The sequence below is a fragment of the Schistocerca cancellata genome, unplaced genomic scaffold (genome assembly GCF_023864275.1).
Source record: "Schistocerca cancellata isolate TAMUIC-IGC-003103 unplaced genomic scaffold, iqSchCanc2.1 HiC_scaffold_408, whole genome shotgun sequence".
Classification (NCBI taxonomy): domain Eukaryota; kingdom Metazoa; phylum Arthropoda; class Insecta; order Orthoptera; family Acrididae; genus Schistocerca; species Schistocerca cancellata.
In genome coordinates, this window is record NW_026046425.1 from 54,017 (window position 1) to 66,882 (window position 12,866).

The following is a 12,866-nucleotide window of genomic DNA, read 5'->3' on the forward strand; positions in this document are numbered from 1 at the left end:
AAACGTTGGCGGTTGACTGTCTTGCGGTTGATTAGTGTATACCATGACGATCGCGCTGCTGTGGTGAGGAGAGGTGTATGGACAGCTCGCCAAATCTGTCGCCAGTTTCGTGTTGGGTATTTAAGTTCGACAACATTGCTGCCATGATGACGCCGCAAGTATCGATATATCTCACGGGTAGTGGGGATTCTTGTAGAAGGTATCTGTAACTGAACATAACTAAAATCAACAAAAAATCGCGCGACGTGAGAAAAAGAGGGCGAGATGGTGCCTACAGCGACCGGTGGTTCAAAGGACGCTGGATGAAGCACATCCAGGATGGCCGACGTGATGGCGTGTTGCCGTTGGTTCCAAGTGCGTAGCGTCGCTCGCAGGTATAGAGCTAGAGCCTTGTTCCGCACATCCGTGAGGTTAAGTCCTCCAGCATGGTGTGGGAGAGTTAAAGTCTTGTATTTGACCTTAAACAACATTCCTTGGCTGACATAGTATCCAAAGGCCGCCATTAATCTGTCAGCAATACCATGTGGCATTGGCAGTACCTGTGCCAGGTGCGGCAGTCGCGAGGCCAGGTGAACATTAGTGTAGTCCACCCTTTGGAGCAGGTCGTGCGTTCGGAGGGAATTGTTGCGTATGTGCAGTCGGACGTTCTGGAGGAGACGTCGATAGCTCGCCGCCGCTGATTGCCGTAGCGATCGGGTGAACGATACACCTAAGCATCGCAAGATGTCCACCGTCGTAAACGGACTGTGCAGATCGTCCAGCCCTCGACCGATGTGCATGATCTTGGTTTTATTCATGTTGACCCTGCTTCCCGCAGCTACTCCGTACGTAGTAAGAAGGGTAACCACCTGACTTACTTCGTTCTCCGACCGGACGAGTATCATCAAGTCGTCGGCATATGCACGACACGTGAAGGAGCTCGCACGGAGTCGGATGCCTGTTAGAGTCCGTCTAAGAGTCTGCATCAATGGTTCGAGCGCTATTGTAAACAGTAACATCGACAAGGGACATCCCTGCCTAACTGAGCTGCAAACAGGAATCGGTCCTACCTCCCTGCCATTGACTCTCACCGTCGAAGAAGCGCCGCGAAGGAGGCGCATGAGGACGGTAATAAAATCCTGTGGTATCGCCATGCGTCGCATTGTCGAGTCAAGGAAATCATGGTTGATCCTGTCAAAGGCACGATCAAAGTCCACCGATACGAACGCCGCTCGCATGCGACAAGCTTCCGTCAGTGAAATTACGTCACGGTATTCGCCGAGGATAGTATGTATGTTGCTCCGAACCCCTAGACAAGCCTGGTCTGGTGGTATTGTCTTGGATATTACAGTCTTGAGCCTTGCCGCCAACATTCGCGCAAAGAGCTTATAATCAGTATTGAGCATCGTGAGCGGTCTAAATTGATGGGCGCTGACACTCGCTGTCGATTTCGGTATTGGTATAAGCAGTCCCGCCATGAACTGCGACGGAACGTCCGTGTCAGGGCTCAATAACTCATTATACATCAATACCAATTGGGACATCATTAAATCCGCAAATGCGCGGTAAAATTCGAGTGTCAACCCATCTGGCCCAGGGGATTTATGCACCGCACCCTTCGCGAGTGCGCCCCGGATGTCATCTTCCGTTAGGGGTTCCAATAGCGCCTCTGCATCTGAACCATCCACCTCCGTTTGCATCTGTCGCAAAAGTTCTTCTCCTGTCCGATTGTCCGTCGGCGTCCCAGTGAAAAGGAGGCGATAATGCTCCAGAAACTCAGCAGCAATGTCCCGTTGTGACGTCAAGGGCCGACCATCGTCATCATGGAGGACCGTGATTAGGGATCGGCGATTACGCGCATTTCCCTTGGCCACATGATGCATGCCGATACGTTCTCCATCGACGTTGTCCAAGCACCGAGCACGGATCGAAAGTCCCTCCAGTCGACGTCTCGTGATCGATAAAATACAGGCCTGAATGCGATGGACTTCCGCTTGACGCTCGAGCGATGGGGCCATGGAGGACAGGTCGCGGAGCACCATGTAGAAATAGTCAAGTGTATCTCGGAGCCATTTCGCTTTTTCCTTGCCATACGTGATGAGAGCTCTTCGTATCGCCGGTTTTGCACACTGCAGCCACCACGAAAGAACCGTACGGTGCAGCGGCAGACGGCGAGTGCAAGTCTGCCATGTTTCTTCGATCCGCTGGCGACATTCGAGATCCACCAATAAGGATGAATTGAGTTTCCAGGAACTACGACTCCGCCAGACCCTCTGCCGTGGGAGGGTTAACGTGCATAAATATGCAAGGTGATCCGTAAAAGCTGTGGGCCAACGTTCAGCAGCCAACACGTGATCTCTTAAGCCGTCAGAAACATAAATCCGATCCAGCCTGCTCGCCGAATGGCTAGTAAAATACGTGTAGCCCTCTCGCTGCCCATGGATCTTTTCCCACGTGTCCGTAAGGGCCATGTCCCGGCAGATCGTGTTCAATGCGTGGCATGAGCTGAAATTAGGAGTTTGATCCTTCGGGGCGAGTACACAGTTAAAATCCCCCCCTACCAAGATGTGGTCATACCGTCCATGGAATAGGGGGGCAATCTCCTCCGAGTAGAATCGTGCACGCGCCTGTCGATTGTCAGATCCGGAGGGTGCATAGATGTTGACGATACGAATGCCGTTCACGGTCATAGCCAAACCCCGAGCCGAAGGAAGGTAAACGAGGTCACACATCGGAATCCCTTCCCGGACTAGTATCGCTGTGCCACGTCCTCCATCTGGAGTCGGCGCTAGGTAAGTGTTGTATCCGTGCACGTCGGGAAAAGCAGCATTGCAGGTTTCCTGCATCAGCAGAATATCAACGTCAGTGGCGTAAATCATGTCCCGGAGAAGTTGCATCTTTGCAAGCGAACGTGCGGTGTTAATGTTCACTGTGCCCACCTTATATGCTTGGTTCGTTGTCGTTGTCATGCTCGTGTCATGTCACTGAGAACTCCAAGGGCGTTAGTCCACTATTCGTGCTCAGAGGGGTGCCCGCCAACGGGCTGCCCTCCTTTGTTGTCGTTCCGTGGTGTGCATCCTGTAGGTGAGTGGTCATCATTAGGGGGTGGCAATTCCTGTATGTCCTCGACTGGTTCCGCCCAGTCGCAGTGGTCATCCATCCGAGAAACGTCCTCTGATGTATTTCGACGAGGCTGCTGGGACATTGGTATCCCTGACTCCTTCGTCGGCAGCTCTGGGTCAGTCGGTGTCAATGAAGAGGGACCATCTGAAAGGCAGGACATCCGGTCTCCATCTGACGGAAACCTGTCAACGTCCTCTAAAGGCACGTGTTCTGTGTCAGACAGTTCTGCGGCTATGATAACTTCCGTATCCCCTAGGCGAGGGGGGGACGTGTCACCTGAATTATGGCGACGCTTTTTGCGACGCTTCGGCGATCGCTGTTTGCGTGCCCTGCCCTCTGCTGCCTCAGTGTGTTCGTCGATCGTTCGTTGGTCCGTTGCCGGCGCCACTGTCTCGACCTCTACTTCCAAGTCGCGTGCTTCATGTGAGTTGTCGGAAGGCTCCTCCCTCAGCCGACGTGACGTGGGCGTAGGGACATTCTCCGAGTCACCTCCATGCTCCCGTAACTCGGTCGGCTCTTGCATAAACACGTCCTTGTCACGCTCCGAACTAGGCAACACCTCCCGGCGAGCCACCGACACGTACGTCATCGGCAGTTGCGTGGGAACTTCTCGCTGTGACGCGTCTCCATGTGGCAGTTGCACGACGCGGCGTTGTATGCACTCCGAGCGGATATGTCCTTCTCCACCACAGCCAGAACAAGTGCGTGGCTGGCCATCGTAGATCACAATAGCTCGACACCCGCCAATGTATAAATAAGACGGGATATGTTTAGTAAGGACGATCCGCACCTGTCGCACGCCGTTTAGCACAGGATAGGTACTAAAACTTGCCCAGCGTTCAGGCGTATGACTAAGTACCGTTCCATATGGTCGCAGCGATTCAGTAACCATCGATTCTGGCACCTCAAACGGCAGTTCAAAGATCCGAATCATCCTCACACCCAATCCTGAAGGAGCTACTGTTACATCGCTGATATGGCCATCAGAGTGTCGAAATTTAAATCCTCTTTGAGCAGCGGAGAGAGTTCTTTCACACGCAGCTTCATCGGTCATCTTTACGTACATTGTACTGCTTACAATGGACAGGTGTATTCCAATGATGTCCGTAGCAGGTAAACGAACTTCTTCCCTCAAAAAACGCTCTATTTCGAAAGCTTTGGGTCTGGCAAATTCGTTGTCGAACGTAAATTGGAGCGTAGTCTTTCGAAAATTGTGTGCCATGGCGATCGAGTCAGACAACAACACGCGCGAGTACCGACGGTGTAAACACTTCCTCGTCCACGCGCGCCCGCGGCCGGGACAGCAGGTCCGTGCCGCGCCACCGCCTAAAGCAGACTGTCCACGTGCCTCTTCTGCCTTTATCCCGGTGCTGACAGTAATTGCATCTTGTGCCTGTTTTCCCCGATTACGTTCGGTTGAAGCTCCGGAAGGAGGGCGACAAACGAAGGTTGGAAGGCCAAAACATGGAGGGACGTGTGCGCAAAAACTTCTCTTCCGGTACCGGGAATCGAACCCGGGCCTCCTGGGTGAAAGCCAGGTATCCTAGCCACTAGACCACACCGGATTTGCTCGGTAAACGTGAGATTTACTCCCTCTCCTCCCGCATTTCGTGCTGAATCCGGACTCAGTGGTGCTCTCTGTTTGCGAGCGTATTTGTGCGTGCAGACTGGCATGGCGCACAGCTCGAAACTGACTATTCATTGCTGTTTGCATCATATTTTACTCATAACAGGGGAGGAGAAAGATCAAAGTTGTACCTTGCCATAATTGGAAGTAAACATTTTTACGCTGAGGCGTGGACTCCTTGGGGATAACAAACGACAATTAAGTTCGTTCCCTAGCAACAGCAGCGCCGTTAATTCAGTCATGATGTACAGCAAATTAAATGCCCCGGGTGAGGATCGAACTCACGACCTTAAGATTAGGAGACTTACGCGCTACCTACTGCGCTACCGAGGCACGTTGCAACAAGCGTCCCAGGAAACTTGGTAAGTCCCACATATTAGAGATAGACAGTTTGCGCTTTCTCAAGAATCTGCTGTGTTGCTACACGTGCTTTCCCGACTGGCTAGATTAAACTGCTGCCGCAGCTTTTTCAACGGAAAGCAGCACTGCCTGAGGTAACAGTACATCGCCCTTGCGGCACCTGGACACAGCGGCCTGTAGGGCCAGGCCGACGCTAGAGTTCAGAAATAGCACGCGACCGTCCAAGTACGGCCTCTTGCGTGCTGCGTGTTTGGTTCTTCTCACAGCGAATCCTGCTACACATTCCTGAGGCTGACGCAGCTCAAGCGGGCAATCGGCGCGGCGGCATTATAGCGAGAACAGCAAAACGATGCATCGGCCGGGAATCGAAGCCGGGCCGCCCGCGTGGTAGGCGAACAACCTACCACTTTTTTAGTTGTTGTTCTCATTTTGTTAGTTGCACTTGTTGGGGGCGGACGTCCGATGACGTCCGTGCTTGCCGAGCATATTCCCGAGCAGCTGTCTGCAGGGAAAGTGGGATTGCCACCCAGCGACGTCGGATACGACCGAAAAAAGTGCTACACACGCGGAGTCCCCCACTACACTGCCTTATAGCGACCGCTCATCACTATCGTGTGAGTAACGTTGCGGCCGCGGCGACGAGTCTTGCCCAAAGACGCAGCGTGCGTGGAGGCGCTACCCGAATGCGTGTGGATGCACCCTCCTACCTCGTAAAGCGCCTACAGCTACTATCACCGTGGGCCGCTGGCGGCGGGCGGGAAGCCGACACAGCGCGGCGTTGCGAGCAGCGGCTGTGCGGTGGTGGTGTAATGGTGAGCATAGTTGCCTTCCAAGCAGTTGATCCGGGTTCGATTCCCGGCCACCGCAACGGGCGAAACTTTTTGCGTATGAGTATGTGAGCCACGTGCTGTTAAATTAACGTTTTCTTTCCGTCGTTGCTCCACGCAGGCCATCCTGTAGTATGTCCCGACTTGTCCCGACTTTGCTCGGCTGACGCGAAAGCTGACGCTTGGAATTCGCCCTTATCAAAAGGACAGGCGCTATAAACGACTGTGAGAGGTGAGGTGTGGCGAGGTACCAAAACGACAGGCAAACCGCGAAATTTTCTGCTCCTCCTTCCTAAAGAAAAAAAGAAAAGAAAAACGGACGCAGTCGGTAGGACTCGAACCTACGCTCCCAGAGGGAATCTGATTTCTAGTCAGACGCCTTAACCACTCGGCCACGACTGCTCGTATCTGAAGCTTCCCTCGAATCGTGAAAAATCTAACCGGTCTGCGCAGAATGTTGACAGGAAACGAACTCTGTGCACTGATTACGGCAGGGCTACCAGCGCTACGAGACGAGCCATTACGGAAGCGTTAAAAATCTTCGCCCGGACAGGGACTCGAACCCTGGACCCTTAGGTTAAAAGCCTAATGCTCTACCGACTGAGCTATCCGGGCTCATGCCCGTTGTGGGTGGAGCGGCTGCAAGCAATGTGAATAATTGGAACGCGTGTGTAGGCGTACTACGGTAATTGCTGGCTTCTGGCGCAACTGGCCACTTCACCGACTTCCCACTGACGCTGGTAGCAGCCCAACAGCGGACTAGTGCCTCTTCTGCCTTTATCCCGGTGCTGACAGTAATTGCATCTTGTGCCTGTTTTCCCCGATTACGTTCGGTTGAAGCTCCGGAAGGAGGGCGACAAACGAAGGTTGGAAGGCCAAAACATGGAGGGACGTGTGCGCAAAAACTTCTCTTCCGGTACCGGGAATCGAACCCGGGCCTCCTGGGTGAAAGCCAGGTATCCTAGCCACTAGACCACACCGGATTTGCTCGGTAAACGTGAGATTTACTCCCTCTCCTCCCGCATTTCGTGCTGAATCCGGACTCAGTGGTGCTCTCTGTTTGCGAGCGTATTTGTGCGTGCAGACTGGCATGGCGCACAGCTCGAAACTGACTATTCATTGCTGTTTGCATCATATTTTACTCATAACAGGGGAGGAGAAAGATCAAAGTTGTACCTTGCCATAATTGGAAGTAAACATTTTTACGCTGAGGCGTGGACTCCTTGGGGATAACAAACGACAATTAAGTTCGTTCCCTAGCAACAGCAGCGCCGTTAATTCAGTCATGATGTACAGCAAATTAAATGCCCCGGGTGAGGATCGAACTCACGACCTTAAGATTAGGAGACTTACGCGCTACCTACTGCGCTACCGAGGCACGTTGCAACAAGCGTCCCAGGAAACTTGGTAAGTCCCACATATTAGAGATAGACAGTTTGCGCTTTCTCAAGAATCTGCTGTGTTGCTACACGTGCTTTCCCGACTGGCTAGATTAAACTGCTGCCGCAGCTTTTTCAACGGAAAGCAGCACTGCCTGAGGTAACAGTACATCGCCCTTGCGGCACCTGGACACAGCGGCCTGTAGGGCCAGGCCGACGCTAGAGTTCAGAAATAGCACGCGACCGTCCAAGTACGGCCTCTTGCGTGCTGCGTGTTTGGTTCTTCTCACAGCGAATCCTGCTACACATTCCTGAGGCTGACGCAGCTCAAGCGGGCAATCGGCGCGGCGGCATTATAGCGAGAACAGCAAAACGATGCATCGGCCGGGAATCGAAGCCGGGCCGCCCGCGTGGTAGGCGAACAACCTACCACTTTTTTAGTTGTTGTTCTCATTTTGTTAGTTGCACTTGTTGGGGGCGGACGTCCGATGACGTCCGTGCTTGCCGAGCATATTCCCGAGCAGCTGTCTGCAGGGAAAGTGGGATTGCCACCCAGCGACGTCGGATACGACCGAAAAAAGTGCTACACACGCGGAGTCCCCCACTACACTGCCTTATAGCGACCGCTCATCACTATCGTGTGAGTAACGTTGCGGCCGCGGCGACGAGTCTTGCCCAAAGACGCAGCGTGCGTGGAGGCGCTACCCGAATGCGTGTGGATGCACCCTCCTACCTCGTAAAGCGCCTACAGCTACTATCACCGTGGGCCGCTGGCGGCGGGCGGGAAGCCGACACAGCGCGGCGTTGCGAGCAGCGGCTGTGCGGTGGTGGTGTAATGGTGAGCATAGTTGCCTTCCAAGCAGTTGATCCGGGTTCGATTCCCGGCCACCGCAACGGGCGAAACTTTTTGCGTATGAGTATGTGAGCCACGTGCTGTTAAATTAACGTTTTCTTTCCGTCGTTGCTCCACGCAGGCCATCCTGTAGTATGTCCCGACTTGTCCCGACTTTGCTCGGCTGACGCGAAAGCTGACGCTTGGAATTCGCCCTTATCAAAAGGACAGGCGCTATAAACGACTGTGAGAGGTGAGGTGTGGCGAGGTACCAAAACGACAGGCAAACCGCGAAATTTTCTGCTCCTCCTTCCTAAAGAAAAAAAGAAAAGAAAAACGGACGCAGTCGGTAGGACTCGAACCTACGCTCCCAGAGGGAATCTGATTTCTAGTCAGACGCCTTAACCACTCGGCCACGACTGCTCGTATCTGAAGCTTCCCTCGAATCGTGAAAAATCTAACCGGTCTGCGCAGAATGTTGACAGGAAACGAACTCTGTGCACTGATTACGGCAGGGCTACCAGCGCTACGAGACGAGCCATTACGGAAGCGTTAAAAATCTTCGCCCGGACAGGGACTCGAACCCTGGACCCTTAGGTTAAAAGCCTAATGCTCTACCGACTGAGCTATCCGGGCTCATGCCCGTTGTGGGTGGAGCGGCTGCAAGCAATGTGAATAATTGGAACGCGTGTGTAGGCGTACTACGGTAATTGCTGGCTTCTGGCGCAACTGGCCACTTCACCGACTTCCCACTGACGCTGGTAGCAGCCCAACAGCGGACTAGTGCCTCTTCTGCCTTTATCCCGGTGCTGACAGTAATTGCATCTTGTGCCTGTTTTCCCCGATTACGTTCGGTTGAAGCTCCGGAAGGAGGGCGACAAACGAAGGTTGGAAGGCCAAAACATGGAGGGACGTGTGCGCAAAAACTTCTCTTCCGGTACCGGGAATCGAACCCGGGCCTCCTGGGTGAAAGCCAGGTATCCTAGCCACTAGACCACACCGGATTTGCTCGGTAAACGTGAGATTTACTCCCTCTCCTCCCGCATTTCGTGCTGAATCCGGACTCAGTGGTGCTCTCTGTTTGCGAGCGTATTTGTGCGTGCAGACTGGCATGGCGCACAGCTCGAAACTGACTATTCATTGCTGTTTGCATCATATTTTACTCATAACAGGGGAGGAGAAAGATCAAAGTTGTACCTTGCCATAATTGGAAGTAAACATTTTTACGCTGAGGCGTGGACTCCTTGGGGATAACAAACGACAATTAAGTTCGTTCCCTAGCAACAGCAGCGCCGTTAATTCAGTCATGATGTACAGCAAATTAAATGCCCCGGGTGAGGATCGAACTCACGACCTTAAGATTAGGAGACTTACGCGCTACCTACTGCGCTACCGAGGCACGTTGCAACAAGCGTCCCAGGAAACTTGGTAAGTCCCACATATTAGAGATAGACAGTTTGCGCTTTCTCAAGAATCTGCTGTGTTGCTACACGTGCTTTCCCGACTGGCTAGATTAAACTGCTGCCGCAGCTTTTTCAACGGAAAGCAGCACTGCCTGAGGTAACAGTACATCGCCCTTGCGGCACCTGGACACAGCGGCCTGTAGGGCCAGGCCGACGCTAGAGTTCAGAAATAGCACGCGACCGTCCAAGTACGGCCTCTTGCGTGCTGCGTGTTTGGTTCTTCTCACAGCGAATCCTGCTACACATTCCTGAGGCTGACGCAGCTCAAGCGGGCAATCGGCGCGGCGGCATTATAGCGAGAACAGCAAAACGATGCATCGGCCGGGAATCGAAGCCGGGCCGCCCGCGTGGTAGGCGAACAACCTACCACTTTTTTAGTTGTTGTTCTCATTTTGTTAGTTGCACTTGTTGGGGGCGGACGTCCGATGACGTCCGTGCTTGCCGAGCATATTCCCGAGCAGCTGTCTGCAGGGAAAGTGGGATTGCCACCCAGCGACGTCGGATACGACCGAAAAAAGTGCTACACACGCGGAGTCCCCCACTACACTGCCTTATAGCGACCGCTCATCACTATCGTGTGAGTAACGTTGCGGCCGCGGCGACGAGTCTTGCCCAAAGACGCAGCGTGCGTGGAGGCGCTACCCGAATGCGTGTGGATGCACCCTCCTACCTCGTAAAGCGCCTACAGCTACTATCACCGTGGGCCGCTGGCGGCGGGCGGGAAGCCGACACAGCGCGGCGTTGCGAGCAGCGGCTGTGCGGTGGTGGTGTAATGGTGAGCATAGTTGCCTTCCAAGCAGTTGATCCGGGTTCGATTCCCGGCCACCGCAACGGGCGAAACTTTTTGCGTATGAGTATGTGAGCCACGTGCTGTTAAATTAACGTTTTCTTTCCGTCGTTGCTCCACGCAGGCCATCCTGTAGTATGTCCCGACTTGTCCCGACTTTGCTCGGCTGACGCGAAAGCTGACGCTTGGAATTCGCCCTTATCAAAAGGACAGGCGCTATAAACGACTGTGAGAGGTGAGGTGTGGCGAGGTACCAAAACGACAGGCAAACCGCGAAATTTTCTGCTCCTCCTTCCTAAAGAAAAAAAGAAAAGAAAAACGGACGCAGTCGGTAGGACTCGAACCTACGCTCCCAGAGGGAATCTGATTTCTAGTCAGACGCCTTAACCACTCGGCCACGACTGCTCGTATCTGAAGCTTCCCTCGAATCGTGAAAAATCTAACCGGTCTGCGCAGAATGTTGACAGGAAACGAACTCTGTGCACTGATTACGGCAGGGCTACCAGCGCTACGAGACGAGCCATTACGGAAGCGTTAAAAATCTTCGCCCGGACAGGGACTCGAACCCTGGACCCTTAGGTTAAAAGCCTAATGCTCTACCGACTGAGCTATCCGGGCTCATGCCCGTTGTGGGTGGAGCGGCTGCAAGCAATGTGAATAATTGGAACGCGTGTGTAGGCGTACTACGGTAATTGCTGGCTTCTGGCGCAACTGGCCACTTCACCGACTTCCCACTGACGCTGGTAGCAGCCCAACAGCGGACTAGTGCCTCTTCTGCCTTTATCCCGGTGCTGACAGTAATTGCATCTTGTGCCTGTTTTCCCCGATTACGTTCGGTTGAAGCTCCGGAAGGAGGGCGACAAACGAAGGTTGGAAGGCCAAAACATGGAGGGACGTGTGCGCAAAAACTTCTCTTCCGGTACCGGGAATCGAACCCGGGCCTCCTGGGTGAAAGCCAGGTATCCTAGCCACTAGACCACACCGGATTTGCTCGGTAAACGTGAGATTTACTCCCTCTCCTCCCGCATTTCGTGCTGAATCCGGACTCAGTGGTGCTCTCTGTTTGCGAGCGTATTTGTGCGTGCAGACTGGCATGGCGCACAGCTCGAAACTGACTATTCATTGCTGTTTGCATCATATTTTACTCATAACAGGGGAGGAGAAAGATCAAAGTTGTACCTTGCCATAATTGGAAGTAAACATTTTTACGCTGAGGCGTGGACTCCTTGGGGATAACAAACGACAATTAAGTTCGTTCCCTAGCAACAGCAGCGCCGTTAATTCAGTCATGATGTACAGCAAATTAAATGCCCCGGGTGAGGATCGAACTCACGACCTTAAGATTATGAGACTTACGCGCTACCTACTGCGCTACCGAGGCACGTTGCAACAAGCGTCCCAGGAAACTTGGTAAGTCCCACATATTAGAGATAGACAGTTTGCGCTTTCTCAAGAATCTGCTGTGTTGCTACACGTGCTTTCCCGACTGGCTAGATTAAACTGCTGCCGCAGCTTTTTCAACGGAAAGCAGCACTGCCTGAGGTAACAGTACATCGCCCTTGCGGCACCTGGACACAGCGGCCTGTAGGGCCAGGCCGACGCTAGAGTTCAGAAATAGCACGCGACCGTCCAAGTACGGCCTCTTGCGTGCTGCGTGTTTGGTTCTTCTCACAGCGAATCCTGCTACACATTCCTGAGGCTGACGCAGCTCAAGCGGGCAATCGGCGCGGCGGCATTATAGCGAGAACAGCAAAACGATGCATCGGCCGGGAATCGAAGCCGGGCCGCCCGCGTGGTAGGCGAACAACCTACCACTTTTTTAGTTGTTGTTCTCATTTTGTTAGTTGCACTTGTTGGGGGCGGACGTCCGATGACGTCCGTGCTTGCCGAGCATATTCCCGAGCAGCTGTCTGCAGGGAAAGTGGGATTGCCACCCAGCGACGTCGGATACGACCGAAAAAAGTGCTACACACGCGGAGTCCCCCACTACACTGCCTTATAGCGACCGCTCATCACTATCGTGTGAGTAACGTTGCGGCCGCGGCGACGAGTCTTGCCCAAAGACGCAGCGTGCGTGGAGGCGCTACCCGAATGCGTGTGGATGCACCCTCCTACCTCGTAAAGCGCCTACAGCTACTATCACCGTGGGCCGCTGGCGGCGGGCGGGAAGCCGACACAGCGCGGCGTTGCGAGCAGCGGCTGTGCGGTGGTGGTGTAATGGTGAGCATAGTTGCCTTCCAAGCAGTTGATCCGGGTTCGATTCCCGGCCACCGCAACGGGCGAAACTTTTTGCGTATGAGTATGTGAGCCACGTGCTGTTAAATTAACGTTTTCTTTCCGTCGTTGCTCCACGCAGGCCATCCTGTAGTATGTCCCGACTTGTCCCGACTTTGCTCGGCTGACGCGAAAGCTGACGCTTGGAATTCGCCCTTATCAAAAGGACAGGCGCTATAAACGACTGTGAGAGGTGAGGTGTGGCGAGGTACCAA

At 53.6% G+C, this 12,866-nt stretch overlaps 18 non-coding genes across 18 annotated transcripts; 4 read left to right on the forward strand and 14 right to left on the reverse strand.

Annotated features, from left to right (window-relative positions):
• Positions 1–4,595: 4,595 nt before the first annotated feature.
• Trnae-uuc (transfer RNA glutamic acid (anticodon UUC)) lies at positions 4,596–4,667 on the reverse strand. The gene has a single exon. It is a non-coding gene; the product is annotated as a tRNA-Glu (tRNA).
• A 322-nt stretch (positions 4,668–4,989) lies between these two features.
• Positions 4,990–5,062, reverse strand: Trnar-ccu (transfer RNA arginine (anticodon CCU)). Its single transcript has one exon. It is a non-coding gene; the product is annotated as a tRNA-Arg (tRNA).
• Positions 5,063–5,884: 822 nt separating this feature from the next.
• Positions 5,885–5,956, forward strand: Trnag-ucc (transfer RNA glycine (anticodon UCC)). The gene has a single exon. It is a non-coding gene; the product is annotated as a tRNA-Gly (tRNA).
• Positions 5,957–6,236: 280 nt separating this feature from the next.
• Positions 6,237–6,318, reverse strand: Trnas-aga (transfer RNA serine (anticodon AGA)). The gene has a single exon. It is a non-coding gene; the product is annotated as a tRNA-Ser (tRNA).
• Positions 6,319–6,458: 140 nt separating this feature from the next.
• Trnak-uuu (transfer RNA lysine (anticodon UUU)) lies at positions 6,459–6,531 on the reverse strand. Its single transcript has one exon. It is a non-coding gene; the product is annotated as a tRNA-Lys (tRNA).
• A 296-nt stretch (positions 6,532–6,827) lies between these two features.
• Positions 6,828–6,899, reverse strand: Trnae-uuc (transfer RNA glutamic acid (anticodon UUC)). The gene has a single exon. It is a non-coding gene; the product is annotated as a tRNA-Glu (tRNA).
• A 322-nt stretch (positions 6,900–7,221) lies between these two features.
• Positions 7,222–7,294, reverse strand: Trnar-ccu (transfer RNA arginine (anticodon CCU)). Its single transcript has one exon. It is a non-coding gene; the product is annotated as a tRNA-Arg (tRNA).
• An 822-nt stretch (positions 7,295–8,116) lies between these two features.
• Trnag-ucc (transfer RNA glycine (anticodon UCC)) lies at positions 8,117–8,188 on the forward strand. The gene has a single exon. It is a non-coding gene; the product is annotated as a tRNA-Gly (tRNA).
• Positions 8,189–8,468: 280 nt separating this feature from the next.
• On the reverse strand, positions 8,469–8,550 carry Trnas-aga (transfer RNA serine (anticodon AGA)). The gene has a single exon. It is a non-coding gene; the product is annotated as a tRNA-Ser (tRNA).
• Positions 8,551–8,690: 140 nt separating this feature from the next.
• Trnak-uuu (transfer RNA lysine (anticodon UUU)) lies at positions 8,691–8,763 on the reverse strand. The gene has a single exon. It is a non-coding gene; the product is annotated as a tRNA-Lys (tRNA).
• Positions 8,764–9,059: 296 nt separating this feature from the next.
• On the reverse strand, positions 9,060–9,131 carry Trnae-uuc (transfer RNA glutamic acid (anticodon UUC)). The gene has a single exon. It is a non-coding gene; the product is annotated as a tRNA-Glu (tRNA).
• A 322-nt stretch (positions 9,132–9,453) lies between these two features.
• Positions 9,454–9,526, reverse strand: Trnar-ccu (transfer RNA arginine (anticodon CCU)). Its single transcript has one exon. It is a non-coding gene; the product is annotated as a tRNA-Arg (tRNA).
• Positions 9,527–10,348: 822 nt separating this feature from the next.
• Positions 10,349–10,420, forward strand: Trnag-ucc (transfer RNA glycine (anticodon UCC)). The gene has a single exon. It is a non-coding gene; the product is annotated as a tRNA-Gly (tRNA).
• A 280-nt stretch (positions 10,421–10,700) lies between these two features.
• Positions 10,701–10,782, reverse strand: Trnas-aga (transfer RNA serine (anticodon AGA)). The gene has a single exon. It is a non-coding gene; the product is annotated as a tRNA-Ser (tRNA).
• A 140-nt stretch (positions 10,783–10,922) lies between these two features.
• Positions 10,923–10,995, reverse strand: Trnak-uuu (transfer RNA lysine (anticodon UUU)). Its single transcript has one exon. It is a non-coding gene; the product is annotated as a tRNA-Lys (tRNA).
• A 296-nt stretch (positions 10,996–11,291) lies between these two features.
• Positions 11,292–11,363, reverse strand: Trnae-uuc (transfer RNA glutamic acid (anticodon UUC)). Its single transcript has one exon. It is a non-coding gene; the product is annotated as a tRNA-Glu (tRNA).
• A 322-nt stretch (positions 11,364–11,685) lies between these two features.
• Positions 11,686–11,758, reverse strand: Trnam-cau (transfer RNA methionine (anticodon CAU)). The gene has a single exon. It is a non-coding gene; the product is annotated as a tRNA-Met (tRNA).
• An 822-nt stretch (positions 11,759–12,580) lies between these two features.
• Trnag-ucc (transfer RNA glycine (anticodon UCC)) lies at positions 12,581–12,652 on the forward strand. The gene has a single exon. It is a non-coding gene; the product is annotated as a tRNA-Gly (tRNA).
• The last annotated feature ends 214 nt before the right edge of the window (positions 12,653–12,866 follow it).